The sequence below is a fragment of the Lithobates pipiens genome, unplaced genomic scaffold, assembly GCF_037356315.1.
Source record: "Lithobates pipiens isolate NorthernLeopardFrog02 unplaced genomic scaffold, aLitPip1_a1.2 Scaffold_19, whole genome shotgun sequence".
Classification (NCBI taxonomy): domain Eukaryota; kingdom Metazoa; phylum Chordata; class Amphibia; order Anura; family Ranidae; genus Lithobates; species Lithobates pipiens.
This window is the reverse complement of record NW_027507764.1, coordinates 212,758,969-212,775,766: the sequence shown is the minus strand read 5'-3', so window position 1 is coordinate 212,775,766 and position 16,798 is coordinate 212,758,969.

The window sequence follows — 16,798 nt, the reverse complement described above, 5'->3', positions numbered from 1 at the left end:
GAGAGGTCCGCTTTTTTTCTTTGGTGTGGGTCTTTTAGGTGCGCTTGCCCATGAACTGCATGGCAGGTCGACATATGTCTGGTCAAGCATGTGGTGCCCAAGCGGCTGATGTTTTGGCCACGCGAGATATGCTTGAGACATATGTTGCAAATAGCAGTGGTGCGATCTGATGCACTCGTCTCAAAAAAGGCCCACACCAAAGAACTTTTGGAATAACCTGCAGAGGCAGCTCCCTGCACAGACGGAGTTCTGCCGTGTGATGCAGTCGGTGTGCTGCCCTTAAGCTGGCCCCTGGAGGGCATCCTGCCTCGTTGGAGATGTGCCTCCTCCTCTCTCCTATCAATCACCCACGTGGAGTCAGTGATCTCATCATTCCCTCCCTCCTCATTACTGGAGCAAACCTGTCAGTATGCTGCAGATGGGGGAACATGACTGCCAGATTGCAGTCCTTCTTGGGCATCCCCTCTCTCTGGGCTCACGCTACAGCCTTCCTCTAGCTGGGTATCATCATCAGAGCCTTCAAAACGCTGGGCATCCTCTTGGAGTCTGTACCCAACACTGACGCCTCAGGAGAACATGGTGGGTGTAGGGAAGGAGTGACTGATGCCACTGAGATGAGTGAAGAGGCCGCATTGGCAGCTACTTTGCCAGTACCCTGAGCCTTTGTGAGAGAGAGGATGAGGAGGATGAGGAGGGCTTGGTCATCTGCTCTACCAAGTCTTCTGCATGTACCAGCTCAACATGTCCAGCTGCCTAAAATAAGGACAAGCGTGTCCCATGGCCACGTGCTGATGAGGATGCACCGTGTCCATGACCAGCACTGTTGCCTCTAGACACAAAGCCTGCTTTCCCTCTTTTATTGGCTCATGACTGTCTGCGCAGGTGGCACAATGCACCCACTGTAATTGCTACAGCTGCCTGAGGTATAGGACCAGCAGACTACAAGCAATTGGAGTAGCTTTAGGTGTACACTGTGCAGGTGGCACAATACACTGACTGTAGCTACAGCTGCCTGTGGTATAGGACCAGGAGAACACCAGCAATTATGGTAGATTTAGGTGTACACTGTGCAGGTGCCACACTACACTGACGTTAATTGCTGCAGCTGCCTATGGTATAGGACCAGTAGAACACCAGCAATTGGGGTAGCTTTAGGTGTACACTGTGCAGGTGGCACAATACACTGACTGTAATTGCTGCAGCAGCTACCTGTGGTATAGGATCAGAAGAACACCGGCAATTGGGGTAGCTTTAAGTGTATACTGTGCAGGTGGCACAATACACTGACTGTAATTGCAACAGCTTCAAAGGAAATGCAGACACTTCAATGCAGACAATCATCAGCCAGCAATGCACTGCAATGCCGCAGTGAATTATGGGCCGTGAGCACCACTCGAATTTGGCGCAAAGTACCAATAATGTTCGGATTTCGCCTAACGGCCGAACAGCTTCTGTTCGTGTTGAACATGGGTTTGACTCGAACACGTAGCTCATCCCTACTGAACAGGAGGGAAATGTTCTTCTTCTTTTCATTTTCTTCTCTGATTAATATCTTATATAATCCTGCTATACCAGACAGTCTTTCTTTACCTAACACTATACCTTGGGCACAAGCTAAGCTGTTCTAACTTAGTCACCCATTAATCTCTCATTGGCGTAGAACCTTTGAAGACTTAAAGTGGACTTCAAGTTATTTTTGTGTTTATTAAAAGTCAGCAGCTACAAAAAGTGTAGCTTAAACACACACTCACCTGTCCCAGGATCCAGCAATGTGGCTGTCCGAATAATCGATTCTCTCCCTCTCCTCTTCCTGGCGCAGACATTGCAACTGTGGGCACCCGGCTGTGACAGCTTGCGGCTTTACAGTCGGGCGTGCATTGTGCATGTGTGAGTTGCGCCACGCCTCCTGGATGGATGGGCAATCTTCTGGCACCTGTGACATCCCAGAAGATTGCAGGGTGAGAGGGGGAGAGGAGAAACTCCACTCGGATTGTCTAGGCAGTCCGAGTGGAAGTGGGAGCGGGCACTTTTAAAAACTAGATACCCCCCCCCCCCCCAAAAAAAAATGACATGCCAAATGTAGGAGGGGGAAGGAGTGCTTAAAGCAGAAGAGATAAGTATGAACTTCCCAAGGGTTTGTTCTACTTATATTTGCAATTCAGACATTACATATTCCCTGCTTGTTCTTCCGAGTAACCATTTGAACCTTTTTTTGCACAAGGTCTTTACCAGCTACATATGATTACAGACCTGTACACTAGTCTTTATGCTGTCTCACCAATGAAGGATGATCATCACTTATAGGAAAGTGGAAGAGAATTCCCCATTGTCTGATATCTTTGCCCCTGTGGGATAGGATCTGGGAGAATATATCCAAAACCTTGTTTTGCTCAACCTAGACAGAGACCATATATAAAATTGTTATGTTCTGATATAAAACCCCATAAGATTTACATTCCTACTATTCATCTATTCCTAAGGTAAGTTTTACATTTGGGCAATCAGAAGTTAAACTTTACAATATATTCTAGCAAAGTCCTCAGATACAGATTTAATGGGAGAAGATAGCCCACTTATTACAAGTCTTAGGCCGTGTACACACGCGGGGACTGTTCGCTCAACTTTGTTCGTCAAACAGTTTCAGCGGACAGTCCGCTCAAAATTAGCATGGACGGACTTGGCCACACACGACGAACGAACAGTCCGCTGAAACCGTGCGCGATGACGTGAACGGCACGTATGACGGGACTAGAAAACGACGTCCTATACACTGCAATGCAAACTTCGGAGTGTAAATCCTTTCTGAGCATGCGCGGAACTTAGTTTGACGAACAAGCCTACACACGAGGGGACTGTTCGCTGAAACAAAGTTTCAGCGGACAGTTTTTCGGAAATTCCGAAAAACTTTGTTCAGCAGACTGTTCGCTGAAACTGTCCGCTGAAAGCCCACACACGAGCGGACTGTCCGCCGAAACACTGTTCAGCGGACAAAGTTGAGCGAACAGTCCCCGCGTGTGTACGCGGCCTTAAGTATAATACTCCCTATTCCAGTTGCTTGCCTGGATGCAGTTTCGGAACCTGTAACTACAACATGCTGCCAGGTCTCAGTTTACTCAGTTGCCTCTCTTCCAGGCTGATTCTATTGAGGAATTATTATCTCCAGGAGATCTGGACAAACCCCTTTCAACTCTGTATGGAGCAGTCATTGGAGCTGACTCCTTTAAGTTGGATCGACTGTGGAAACTGTGGCATACTGACATTCCATCCCTGGCCAAAGAGGACTGATAGGGTTGTCTGGAACAAGATCCTAAGCTATGTATCTCTTCCAGGGACAAATTAATTCAAGTAAAATTCCTACATAGAGTATATTATAATCCCCAGAGGCTTCATGCGGGATCATTTCTCCATTTGTTCTTTTCCCCACAATTGTAACATATTGGTCACTGGTATTTTTCGGAGATTAATTTTAGGTTGCAGCTGGCCTTGCCTTGATCACCTGAGCTAGCCTTTTTAGGTGTTCATGATGATGCCCAACGTTCCCACCACTCCAAGTTACTGATCTCCTATATTCTATATTATATAAAAAAAGAGATTCTCTTGAAATGGGCCTCAACAACCCCCCCCCCCCCCCCCGCCTCTATCCTCCTGGGAAGCAATGATAGATGCGGCCCTACCCATGTATAAGATTACTTTTATGAATAGAGGGTATTTGTGGACATATGAAGAGGTTTAGTCCAGTCCCCATGGACATCCACCTGAATGCTAAATGCTGGGTCCGTATAATTGTGTGCTGGGGGACATTGATCAGGGTATTGGATGGATGGATGGCCTGGCTCTTATCCCCATATAGTTCATTGTGTGTTACTGCAGGTTTAACGCCATTTACTTCTGTGTGTGGTACTGCCAGTGTAATGCCATATAGTTTTGTGTGCATTACTGCCAGTTTAACGGCATATAGTTTTGTGCGTTACTGCAGTTTTAACATCATTTACTTCGGTGTGTGGTACTGCCAATTTAACGCCATATAGCTCTGTGTGCATTACTGCCAGTTTAACACCATAAAGTTCTTTGTGCATTACTGCCAGTTTAACGGCATATAGTTTTGTGCGTTACTGCATTTTTAACGCTATTTACTTCTGTGTGTGGTACTGCCAGTTTAATGCTATATAGCTTTGTGTGCATTACTGCCAGTTTAACGACATATAGTTTTGTGTGCATTACTGCCAGTTTAACGCCATATAGTTTTACGTGCGTTACTGCTAATTTAACGCCATATAGCTCTGTGTGCATTACTGCCAGTTTAATGCCATATAGTTCTGTGTGCGTTACTGCCAGTTTAACGGCATATAGTTGTGTGCTTTACTGCAGGTTTAACACCATTTAGTTTTGTGTGCGTTACTGCCAGTTTAACGCCATATAGTTTTGTACGCATTACTGACAGTTTAATGCTATATAGTTCTGTACGTCACTGTCACTGGCGCATTATATTGCAGTGTATTATAGTGTATCCGTGGAGTGTGTCTGTGTAGTGTGAGTACTCGAATTAAAGTGCACCACACACCTCTTTACATTGATTAAAGTGCATCTACGTACAGATTTCAACTTCTTCTTTACATTTGCTCTAAGTACCACCGCCCCTCTCTCCCAATAATGTCTGGGAGGACAACAAGGAGAGGCAGGCATTCCCTTGGCATTGTAAAGGGGTCAGCAACAAATGTGTCCACAGGCAAAGGTGGGCATGGTGGTCAGTTCTCACGCAGGGCATCATTTCCTCTATTTAGTGAGTTTGCCTGTGCTATCCAGTCACAGCATGCAGAGGAGGTGGTGGACTGGCTTACTAAACCTTCTTCATCCTCCTCATCCTCTGTCACGCAAGCAGAGTGTACAGTCCCCTGCAGTTGCCAGAGTGGATAAACCTGCCTCTTTGTCCACATCTATTCCTGCCATAACCCCAACATCAGCCATTGGGGAGTCAGCTGAGTTATTTGACCACAGCATCAGCCACTTTCTCCTTGATGATGCCCAGCCATTACTGCATTTGGATGTTGGTTCTAAGGTTGAGGATGACAACTAGAGAGGGGAAGGAACACTGGTAGACAAATTGGCATTCATTTTCCCCAAGCCACAGCGTATTGCCAAGTTGTCTCCAGTGGCAATGATGAAGCTGGATTGGAATTTTGTATAGAGGATACAGTATATGCATATATTTCTTCTCAGGACTGCACAATTTTCATATACAGGACTTTATTTGTGATTGGATTCTAGCTTTTGTTCATAGCACTATAGCAGTTTTTTTTTTTTTTTTGGAGTAATTGTGGGTGATTCTAGTTTATTATTTATTATTATGAACACCACTTTTTTGCATTTATAAAAAGCTGCGGTCATTATTATTAGTGGTAACATATATTTGTTTCAGCGCCCCTCATCACATTTATCATATTCTAACTAGATTTTTTTGTCTAGCACGAGGGTTAGCAGCAGTGCACAGCCCTTCAAATTTATAAATTAAAGAAGTTAAATGAATACACCAACATTCCCGAGTAATCCATATCTAATCCAAGTGTGAGCATTTTATAGCATAAAAACTGTGACCCAGTTTGCCTAAATTGATGCGTTAAAGAATAGAATTAACCATCTGAAATGAACATTTCTTCTGTATCTTTTAGTAATACCACTCCAACAAAAAAAAGGCTTTATTAAAAAAAATCTGAGGACCCATAGACTCTTGGAAATGCTTATTACAATTAGACATGTGCACACCGAAATATTTTGTTTAGGAATTTTGGTTTCGTCCCAAAAATACATTTATTTAGTTACTCCCAAAATTAGTTTTTATTTATTTTGTTTTGTTAAAAAATGCATTCGTACGAAAATCCAAATTAATTAAGGTTGAATCTGTCAATTGAAGGCTCATGGTGTCTGTCGGATGTTCTAAGAAGATTTGACGAGGCAGTTAAACTGTACGACTCCCCGATCGTACATTTCCAGTCAAATGCACCACCCACAAGCTATAGTAAAATTCTAATGGTGTTTGACTAGTAATAATTATAATTATTGTTACTAGTCAAACAACATTAGAATTCTTCTATAGCCTATGGGCGGAGCATTTGACCGTAAATGTCCGCTCGCATCGATCGTATGTTTTTTGCTGCTTTGTTGAATCTTCATGTCAAACCGTATTAATCGTAAGTGAAGGTAAGTTGGCTGTATGTGTGTACTTAAGTTCTAGCTATTTTACTGCTCCTCCTATTTTGTTACAATCAGCCAATAACATTCATCATTTTACTTCCCCCACCCATGCCAGCAGCGACCACTACCAGCTCTTTTACTATTGTCTCTATAATGTTGAATCTTTTCTCACCATGTCAAATCATCTTGGACTAATAGAGTTAGGTTAGGCACATTCGACTACAGGTTTGATAGACACAGATTGCTATTGTCACCATCATGTCAAATCTTCTATATATCTATATTGAGCTGTTGTCGCAATGATACCGATTTTGAATTCTGCATGTTCGTTAATGTTTTGTTAAATTCGGACAAAAATGCATTCAGACGATAACGAATGCACATGTCTAATTACAATAGTCATTTGCTTTAACCACTTGCCGACAAGCCCAGGGGTGGATCCAGGGGGGGCAACGGGGCAATTGCCCCCTCCGAGAATACGGCCGGTGGGTGAAAGCATGGCTGGTTCCGCGGGTGCCAGCAGGGCCTCTTCCGTGGCTGGTTCCGTGGGTGCAAGCGCGACCTGTTCCGCGGGTGCCAGCGTGGCCTGTTCCGCGGGTGACTGCGCTGAGTGGTGGTGAGTGGATGAGTGAGGGGAGACAGCTTGGCGGCTTAGGGTCTGAGGGCTGCTGGCCAATCAGGAAGCCAGTGGGCAGGGGAGCAGGGAGATGACATCATCTCTCACTGCCATGCATCCCTCCAGTTCCGCCCTCACTGTGCGGGAAGCTTTGTGCAGCAGAGAGATTACATCATCTCTCTGCTGCCTATCTTCACTCTGGGACACAACAAAAGACCACCTTAGCAGAAAAGTGAAACAGTAGGTGACAATCCGCAATGTGTGGCAGGCTACATGGCAAGTGGCAATCTGCAATGTGTGGCAGGCTACATGGCAAGTGGCAATCCCCAATGGGTGGCAGACTACGTGGCAAGTGGCAATCTGCAATGTGGGGCAGGCTACATGGCAAGTGACAATCAGCAATGTGTAGCAGGTGACGTGGCAAGTGGCAAACTGCAATGTGTGGCAGGCGAAGTGGCAAGTAACAATCCGCAATGTGTGGCAGGCTATGTGGCAAGTGACAATCAGCAATGTGTGGCAGGTGACATGGCAAGTGGCAATACACAATGTGTGGCAGGTGACGTGGCAAGTGACAATCCACAATGTGTGGCAGGTGACGTGGCAAGTGGCAATCCCCAATGTGTGGCAGGTGACATGGCAAGTGACAATCAGCAATGTGTGGCAGAGGACATGGCAAGTGGCAATCCACAATGTGTGGCAGGTGACATGGCAAGTGACAATTCGCAATGTGTGGCAGGCTACGTGGCAAGTGACAATGAGCAATGTGTGGCAGGTGACGTGGCAAGTGGCAATCCGCAATGTGTGGTAGGTGACGTGGCAAGTGACAATCCGCATTTGGTGGCAGGCGACATGGCAAGTGACATGCTCAGGGCTCTCACTGATTCTGCATTATGGTAAGTTGAACCATTTAATGCCGTAATGATTGAAGCGCCAATACCAGCCATTTCCCATATAAATTGCCCCCAAAAAAACATATTTTATAGCAGTGCCCCTCCCGAGACTCGACTCTGGATCTGCTCCTGGACCAGCTGCCATCATTATACTGTGGCAAGTTGGCACAATCCTGCGAACCGTTGTAGCTATTCGTCGGCTTGTGGGATCGGGATAGCAGGCGCCCATGCGCACCGGAGGCCTGTGCATGCTAGACATGTGCATTCGTTTTCGTCCGAATGCATTTTCGTCCGAATTTCAGCTATTTTCGTTTTCGTTTTGACAAACGATAACGAAAGCACAAAATCCGAAAAACGAAAGATCCGACATAAATAAATGCTTTATTTTCGTTTTCATTGTTACAACAGTTCGATATAGAATAGGAGATTCGACATGACTCTGACAACAATCTGTGTCTATAGAACCTGTGTTCGAATGTGCCTAACCTTACCTCTATTAGTCCAAGATTATATAGAGAAAATATTCGACAGAGAAAAAAGATTTGACAGAGAGAAAAGATTCTGCAAGATACTGTCCTAAAAAGTGTTTGGGGACCCGGGTCCTGCCCCAGGGGACATGTATCAATGCAAAAAAAAGTTTTAAAAACGGCCGTTTTTTCAGGAGCAGTGATTTTAATAATGATTAAAGTGAAACAATAAAAGTGTAATATTCCTTTAAATTTCGTAGGGGGGGGGTTGTCTATAGTATGCCTGTGAAGGGGCGCATGTTTCCCGTGCTTAGAATTGTCCCTGCACAAAGTGTCATTTATGCAGGAAAAAAAGTCCTTTAAAATCACTCGCAGCTATAATGAATTGTCGGCTCCGTAATACAGAGAACACTCATTGAAAGTCATTGATAAAAAAATAAATAAATAAATAAAAAAAAAAAAGCGTGGGGGTCCCCCAAATTCAATTACCAGGCCCTTCAGGTCTGGTATGGATATTAAGGGGAACCCTGCCTCAAATTTAAGAAAAAATTTGACGTGGGGTTCCCCCTAAATATCCATAACCAGACCCTTCAGGTCTGGTATGGATATTAAGGGGAACCCCGCGTCAAATTTAAAAAAAAATTGACGTGGGGTTCCCCCTAAAAATCCATACCAGACCCTTTATCCGAGCACGCAACCTGGCAGGCCGCAGGAAAAGAGGGGGGGACGAGAGAGCGGCCCCCCCTCCCTCCTGAACCGTACCAGGCCACATGCCCTCAACATTGGGAGGATGCTTTGGGGGTCTGTGACCCCTCAAAGCACCTTGTCCCCATGTTGATGAGGACAAGGGCCTCATCCCCACAACCCTGGCCGGTGGTTGTGGAGGTCTGCGGGCGGGGGGCTTATCAGAATCTGGAAGCCCCCTTTAACAAGGGGACCCCCAGATCCCGGCCCCCCCCCTGTTTGAAATGGTAAGGGGGTACAAAAGTACCCCTACCATTTCACAAAGAAAGTGTAAAAAATGTTTAAATAAAACAAACACACTTTTGAAAAATTCCTTTATTAAAAATAAAAAAATAAAAAAAAGATTCCAGCGGCGGTAATCCACTCTTGCTATCCAGCGACGGACGGTCATATCTCCAGCGATGTCTAATGTCATCCAGCGCAGCTCAGCATCCTTCTTCTGTCTCCGTGTAGGAGACATTGCAGGCATTCCGGCGGCTGACGTTTGTTATATACGGAGGGCGGGGCCACCCGTCACCTGACCCCGCCCCCCTCTGACGCAAGGGGAAACCCGGGGTTCCCTGTGACGTAGGGGTGACCCGCACCCCTCTGATGTAACACAGGCAGGTTTCCGTTACATCAGAGGGGGGCGGGGTCACCTATACGTCACGGGGAACCCCGGGTTTCCCCTTGCGTCAGAGGGGGGCGGGGTCAGGTGACGGGTGGCCCCGCCCTCCGTATATAACAAACGTCAGCCGCCGGAATGCCTGCAATGTCTCCTACACGGAGACAGAAGAAGGATGCTGAGCTGCGCTGGATGACATGAGACATCGCTGGAGATATGACCGTCCGTCGCTGGATAGCAAGAGTGGATTACCGCCGCTGGAATCTTTTTTTTATTTTTTTATTTTTAATAAAGGAATTTTTCAAAAGTGTGTTTGTTTTATTTAAACATTTTTTACACTTTCTTTGTGAAATGGTAGGGGTACTTTTGTACCCCCTTACCATTTCAAACAGGGGGGGGGCCGGGATCTGGGGGTCCCCTTGTTAAAGGGGGCTTCCAGATTCTGATAAGCCCCCCGCCCGCAGACCTCCACAACCACCGGCCAGGGTTGTGGGGATGAGGCCCTTGTCCTCATCAACATGGGGACAAGGTGCTTTGAGGGGTCACAGACCCCCAAAGCATCCTCCCAATGTTGAGGGCATGTGGCCTGGTACGGTTCAGGAGGGAGGGGGGGCCGCTCTCTCGTCCCCCCCTCTTTTCCTGCGGCCTGCCAGGTTGCGTGCTCGGATAAAGGGTCTGGTATGGATTTTTAGGGGGAACCCCATGTCAATTTTTTTTTAAATTTGACGCGGGGTTCCCCTTAATATCCATACCAGACCTGAATGGTCTGGTTATGGATATTTAGGGGGAACCCCACGTCAAATTTTTTCTTAAATTTGAGGCAGGGTTCCCCTTAATATCCATACCAGACCTGAAGGGCCTGGTAATTGAATTTGGGGGACCCCCACGCTTTTTTTTTATTTATTTATTTATTTTTTTATCAATGACTTTCAATGAGTGTTCTCTGTATTACGGGAGCCGACAATTCATAATAGCTGCGAGTGATTTTAAAGGACTTTTTTTCCTGCATAAATGACACTTTGTGCAGGGACAATTCTAAGCACGGGAAACATGCGCCCCTTCACAGGCATACTATAGACAACCCCCCCCCCTACAAAATTTAAAGGAATATTACACTTTTATTGTTTCACTTTAATCATTATTAAAATCACTGCTCCCGAAAAAACGGCCGTTTTTAAAACTTTTTTTTGCATTGATCCATGTCCCCTGGGGCAGGACCCAGGTCCCCAAACACTTTCTAGGACAGTAACTTGCAAATTAGCCTTTAAAATGAGCACTTTAGATTTTGAACGTTGGAGTCCCATAGACATTAATAGGGTTCTAAAGTATGCTATATACTAGCTCCGTCGAATCTTCTTTATACATTCGACAGACACCATAAGCCTTCAAAGACAGATTCGACCGTGATTCATGTGGATTTTCGGACGAATGCAATTTTTGAACGAAAAACGAAATAAATAAAAACGAATTTCGGGAGTAACTAAATAAATTAAGTTTTCAGACGAAAACGAAATTCCGAAACGAAATATTTTACTCTGCACATGTCTAGTGCATGCTCACTGCACAACGGGGGTCCCGATGCTTGTGGCCAATGGTCGTGATGACCACCGGCCACAAGCGATCGCGAGCATGAGGGACAGAACACGGAAGTGTGTGTGTAAACACACAAATCCCCGTTTTGTTATGAGAGGAATGGCAGATTGTGTGTTCCTATTAGCTAGGAACCACAATCTGTCACTTCATCTAGTCAGCCCACTCCCCCTTCAGTTAGAATCACCTCCCAGGGAACACAGTTAACCCCTTGATCGCCCCTAGTGTTAACCCCTTCACTGCCAGTGACATTTTTACAGAAATCAATGCATTTTTATAGCACTGATCGCTGTATAAATGCCAATGGTCCCAAAAATGTGTCAAAATTGTCCGATGTGTCCACCATAATGTCGCGGTCATGATAAAAATTGCAGATCGCCGCCATTACTAGAAAAAAAAAAATGCTATAAATCTATCCCTTATTTTGTAGACACTATAACTTTTGCGCAAACCAATCAATATATACGCTTATTGAGATTTTTTTCCACAAAAATGTGTAGCAGAATACATATCGGCCTAAACTGAGAAAAAATTTGCTTTAAAAAAAAAAAAAGGGGGGATATTTTTTACAGCAAAAGGTAAAAACATTTTTTTTTTTAATTGTAGCTTTTATTGTTTATAGCACACAAAATAAAAACTGCAGAGGTGATCAAATACGACCAAAAGAAAGCTCTATTTGTGGGGAAAAAAAGGACATCAATTTTGTTTGGGTGCAGCGGCGCACGACCGCAAAATTGTTAGTTAAAGAGGCGCAGTGCCGAAATCGCAAAAAATGGCCCGGTCATTCTGCAGCCAAATATTCCTGGGCTGAAATGGTTAAACAGTCTGGCTTGCATGATATTGCATGATATTTGGAAGATTTTTTTAGACTTCATCCCTGAGGTAACATCAATGTAAAATTACTTTACCATCATTTAGGTCTTTTGGTAAAAAACAAAAAAACAAAACAAAAAAACAATAACTAATGATGGAAAAAAAAACACGAACAATAAGTTTATTTTGCAAGAAAAAACATTGTATTGACATGGAAACTACTTGCACCTCCCTAATTGCAGCTCTACAAATTTCTAAAAAACCTAGTTCCATTTCCTTTATAAATATATTTATAAGAAATTAGCCATGATCGTCGACTGAAACAATGTGAATTTTCTCAAAAGCATCTGTAAACCTTAAAGGGGTTGTAAAGTCTCAAGGATTTTAACGTTAATGCATTTTATGTTAAGGTGAAAAACCTTCTGTGCTGCACCTGCCCCTCAGAGCCCCCCCCTCCCCCTTTTCTTACCTGAACCCATTTGTTCCAGCTGGGAGTACGAGCCCAGCTGTCTCTGTTCTTATTGGATTAATTGATAGATTTAGCAGGAGCCATTGACTCCCATTAATGTCAATCAAATCCAGTGACACAAGAGTGGGGGGGGAAGGGCTGAGTCCTGCTGTCTGTGTCAATAGACGCCCTGCCCCCCCCCCCCTCTTCATTTGGTGCCCCCATGGACAGTGGCTCTCCGTGGGGGCATCCAATGAAGAGGCTGCCCTGTGCAAAACTCTTGCATTTTGTATTTTTCTAATTGAGGTATTTTTGTAAAACACTGAATTATAGCCACTAGATGGAGCAAGTGATCATAGGAAATAAACGTATTAGGCAAATTACTGGGATTATTTCTGACAGCTCTGCAAATACTTTTGCAAATAATTTTATATATATATATATATATATATATATATATATATATATATATATATATACCCCATAATGTGTATTGATCTTATTCTAAAAAATACAGTTTAATCAATTAGGTCCCTGAAGTTTATCCATTAGGGACTCAGAGCATATATTGTTTGTTTATCAACAAAGTCAGCTGATTAAAATAATGTCATATTAATGGGATTTTATAAAATTTAGCAGAAGGATAAAGCTTTTTTTCTCCTTTTGCTAAATTGCAATGCACGCACACTGTGCACATGCAACATTTGAATTGCACAGGCACAAAGTGGCAGCTTGCATACTCAGACAAAGTCTGGAGAGCACACGATAGGGGACACATTATTGTGATATTCAGCTCATCCTGCAAACAGCAGGATGGAGGGGAATGAGGGGACAACAGTTTTTCTGGTGAGGACCCCAAACATCTGCATCTGTAATGGGAGGACCTTCACTATTTACAACAAAAGGAGCTCTGGTATGTACTATTCATTGGATACAGAATTGCATTGGGTATTTTTGGTAACAAATACATTGATTATATACAGAAGGATCTGGATTGTAAAAAGATTCAAAATATATGGTTTGGGACTTTAATCTTGTGGACCTATATTTATTTTAACCTATATACCACATCCAGCCTTTACAGTGATAGTAAACTCTCCTGAATAGGTCAGCAGAATTTAAATCAATACAATATGGCATACTATTACGTGCCTTTTAAAGTTTGTCAAGGTGTGTCACTTAGTAGATATCGCCCGCTCCTTCTTTTGATGATGTCATTCCCACATGCTTATTGGAATCCCGATTGATGGCATACTGAGTATGGTGTCAATCCTGTACAGAAAGGTGCCGTGTGTCTACATCAGCTTTACTCCTCTGCATTACATTGTAATACTGTGAGAGTGTGCTTGTATTGTGCTTTTACTGGAAATTTTGCAATTTTACTACCACTTTAACCTCTACAAAAGAAATGTTTAGTATATTTCTTTCTTTTTCAAAAAATATCAGATCTACATATGTAGCAATGGTATATGATACCCAAGAACAGTAAAATACTTAAAGATAAGTAAATAGGCTGCCTTTTGCTGGCTTCCTTTTAAAAAAAAAGTAATTGCATGACTTTCTGCTGCTTCAATGCTTGACCTTAAAGGAGAAGTATGGGATTTAAAAAATTAAACACACATACTTACCTACAGTACCTGCTGTAGCATCAATCCAACGCTGCAAGGTCCCCCCACTGGCTCTAAGGTCGAGAAATGAACAATCACATAACCACTTATCGCTCAGTTCTCAATCTTAACTGAGCATAGAGCAGTGACTGTGAATCACCGGCACCCTACCTGACACCCTACCCCTCCAGTGCTCACTGAAATGCATGGACAGGAGAGGGGGCATGAGAGGCTGGCTCAGTGTGTTGAGAGGGATCTGGCATGTGGGTGGATCTCAACATAATTGTCAAGATAACTGCAGAGTCTGGGACAGGTCTGTGATGTCAGTGCACTAAGTAAGTGTACTCCTGTGACCCACATGAGAAGTATGGCCTAAATGAGCTTTGGCCATAATTCTCTTTTAACCAAGCATACACTTAGTGAAGGCATCCTGCTCTTCCTGCTTGTTTGGGGTCAAGCCTTTGGAGCAGCAGAACTACCATGCAACTAGCATTATTAAAAGGAGATTTTAAAATTGCCGATCTTAATATTTTCCTAGTTCAGGATTCATTTTAAATTCTATTAAAAAGTTAATCAGTGTTTTTTCCATGTAGGGCACAGCAACAGGTTAATTTTAAGGCATTATGCACACATGTTTTTGCAGCTGCTGTTAGGGGCTTCTGACGGATTTTTTTACTGCCTCTAAATACCCCTCCATGGTAGCCTATGGGGCTGAGTTACTAAAACTGGAGAGTGCAGGATCTGGTGCAACTGTGCATAGAAGCCAATCAGCTTCTAACTTCAGATTGTTCAATTAAGCTTTGACAATAAAACCTGGAAGCTAATGGTTTCTATGTGGAGCTGCACCCGATTTTGCACTCTTTAGTTTTAGTCAATTTGGGGTTTATTTACTAAAGGGAAATCCACTTTGCACTACCACTGCACTGCAAGTGCGCTTGGAAGTGCAGTCGCAGTAGATCTGATGGGGACATGCAAAGAAAATAAAAAACAGCATATTTCCTTGTACATGATTGGATAATAAAATCAGCAGAGATTCTCCTCATTTCACATCTTCCCTTCAGATTTACAGCGACTGCACTTCCAACGGCACTTGTAGTGCACAGTGGATTTGCCTTTAGGAAATCCACCCCATTGTGTCCATGCCCACATAGACTTTTAGCAGTGTTTAGTGGGAGAAGAGTTTAGAGGCAGAAAAAAATAAACCCTAAATGTTTGTTAATGCTACGTGCTCTTAGCACTTGAGTGTTAATTCATCTCAGTGGCCAGAATAAATATGAAATGAAATTAAAGTGATTGAAGCTTAAACGCTTAACGCTTGAATTAACGCTCAAGCCTCGGGCATTCTTACTGCAAAAACACTGCTGGCTTCTAGAAGAGATAAAAAAAAGTCCTGTATGCAGAAGACCTATCACAGGCCTCACATTCTTGTATAGTTACCTTACTTTTGCTTCCTCGTTGCTCTATTCAGCCACAGAGAGTGAAAAGAAAGCCCAGTGCAGGCTAAAAGTCAAAGAAGTTGTAGCTCAAATATTGATTCCTAATTGGTACTGTGTTGTTGCATAGGTAACTCACATGATCATCCATATCTAGAAGTATCTAGTTCTTTCTTTGGCTCCTGACACCGCAGGAGAGAGTGAATGAAAAGTAAGTTTATACTGCTTGGGATAGAGGGAGGGTGTTAAAGCAAGATATTTATTCCTGAATAGGCAAAGTACAGGTTTATTTTAAAGTGATACTAAACAATATCATTTTTCTCCAAAAATAATCCATACACATCCACTACCTAATAACCCTGTAGTCTATTTTTTTTTGTTCTTGTGTTCCAGAACCTCTTCTTTTCCCTACCTCACTTTTGTTTGCTTGGAACAAGCAGTGCACGTTAGTTGTGTTCATGTGCACTGATCTATGCACACAACAAACTATATTTCATAGTCTCTAATTCATCGAGAGAGAGCAGGAGTTGGTGGCTACATTCCTACATATGGTGGGACCATGGAGAATATAGCCACCCTCTAACAAGAAGTTGGATAACAGCAAGAAAGAAAAGACTTTGGAGATTTGAAGGAAGCAATAAACATTTTTGAGTTAAGAATATATATATATATATATATATATTGAATATCATTTTTTAAACCAGAATTTGATGTCACTTTAAGATATACGTAATCTAAATATTAAATAAAAGTGGACTTACAAAGGCTGTGATTTTACAACCCATACTGATTGTCACTGCAATGTGTCAAGATTTGATGTGATGCAAACATAGGAACATGTTAATGTGTAGCAATTCACTAATGAAAGTAGCATATTTCTGAAGAGTTTTTCCATTCTGAAACTCATTGGGGAGATTTCCCTTCACTTCCGGTCCCATAGTCAAAACAGGATGTTGAAAGAAATCCCTAGTTGCCACTAGAACCATCAGAACAAGTGTCCAAAACAGAACTCTGACGACAACCCAAAATGTGGGGGTTTCTTTTCCTTTCATTCCCAGTGTTAAAGGTAAAAGGGGACAAATAGAGAGGGCGAATCCCCCATGGACACAAACAGTAATAAAACCCTGACAGGTTCTAGTCCCTCTCTATTCCATCTAAAACTGAAAAAAAAAAGTTGCCTTGAGTTATAGTAAATATTATTGCTGGTTTAGTTTTGCTACTGTGGCATTTTAGGGCCTGAAGGCATCATGAACAAGACATAAAAAATGTCCTAATAACAGTGTCTGATGATACAAGCACAGCACAGTGCCAAGAGCTCTTACTCAGCTCCAGGTGAGGGACTTTCCTGAGGGATGCATAAAAGTTGCTATTGTTTACTTCTTATTCTATGAATGCAA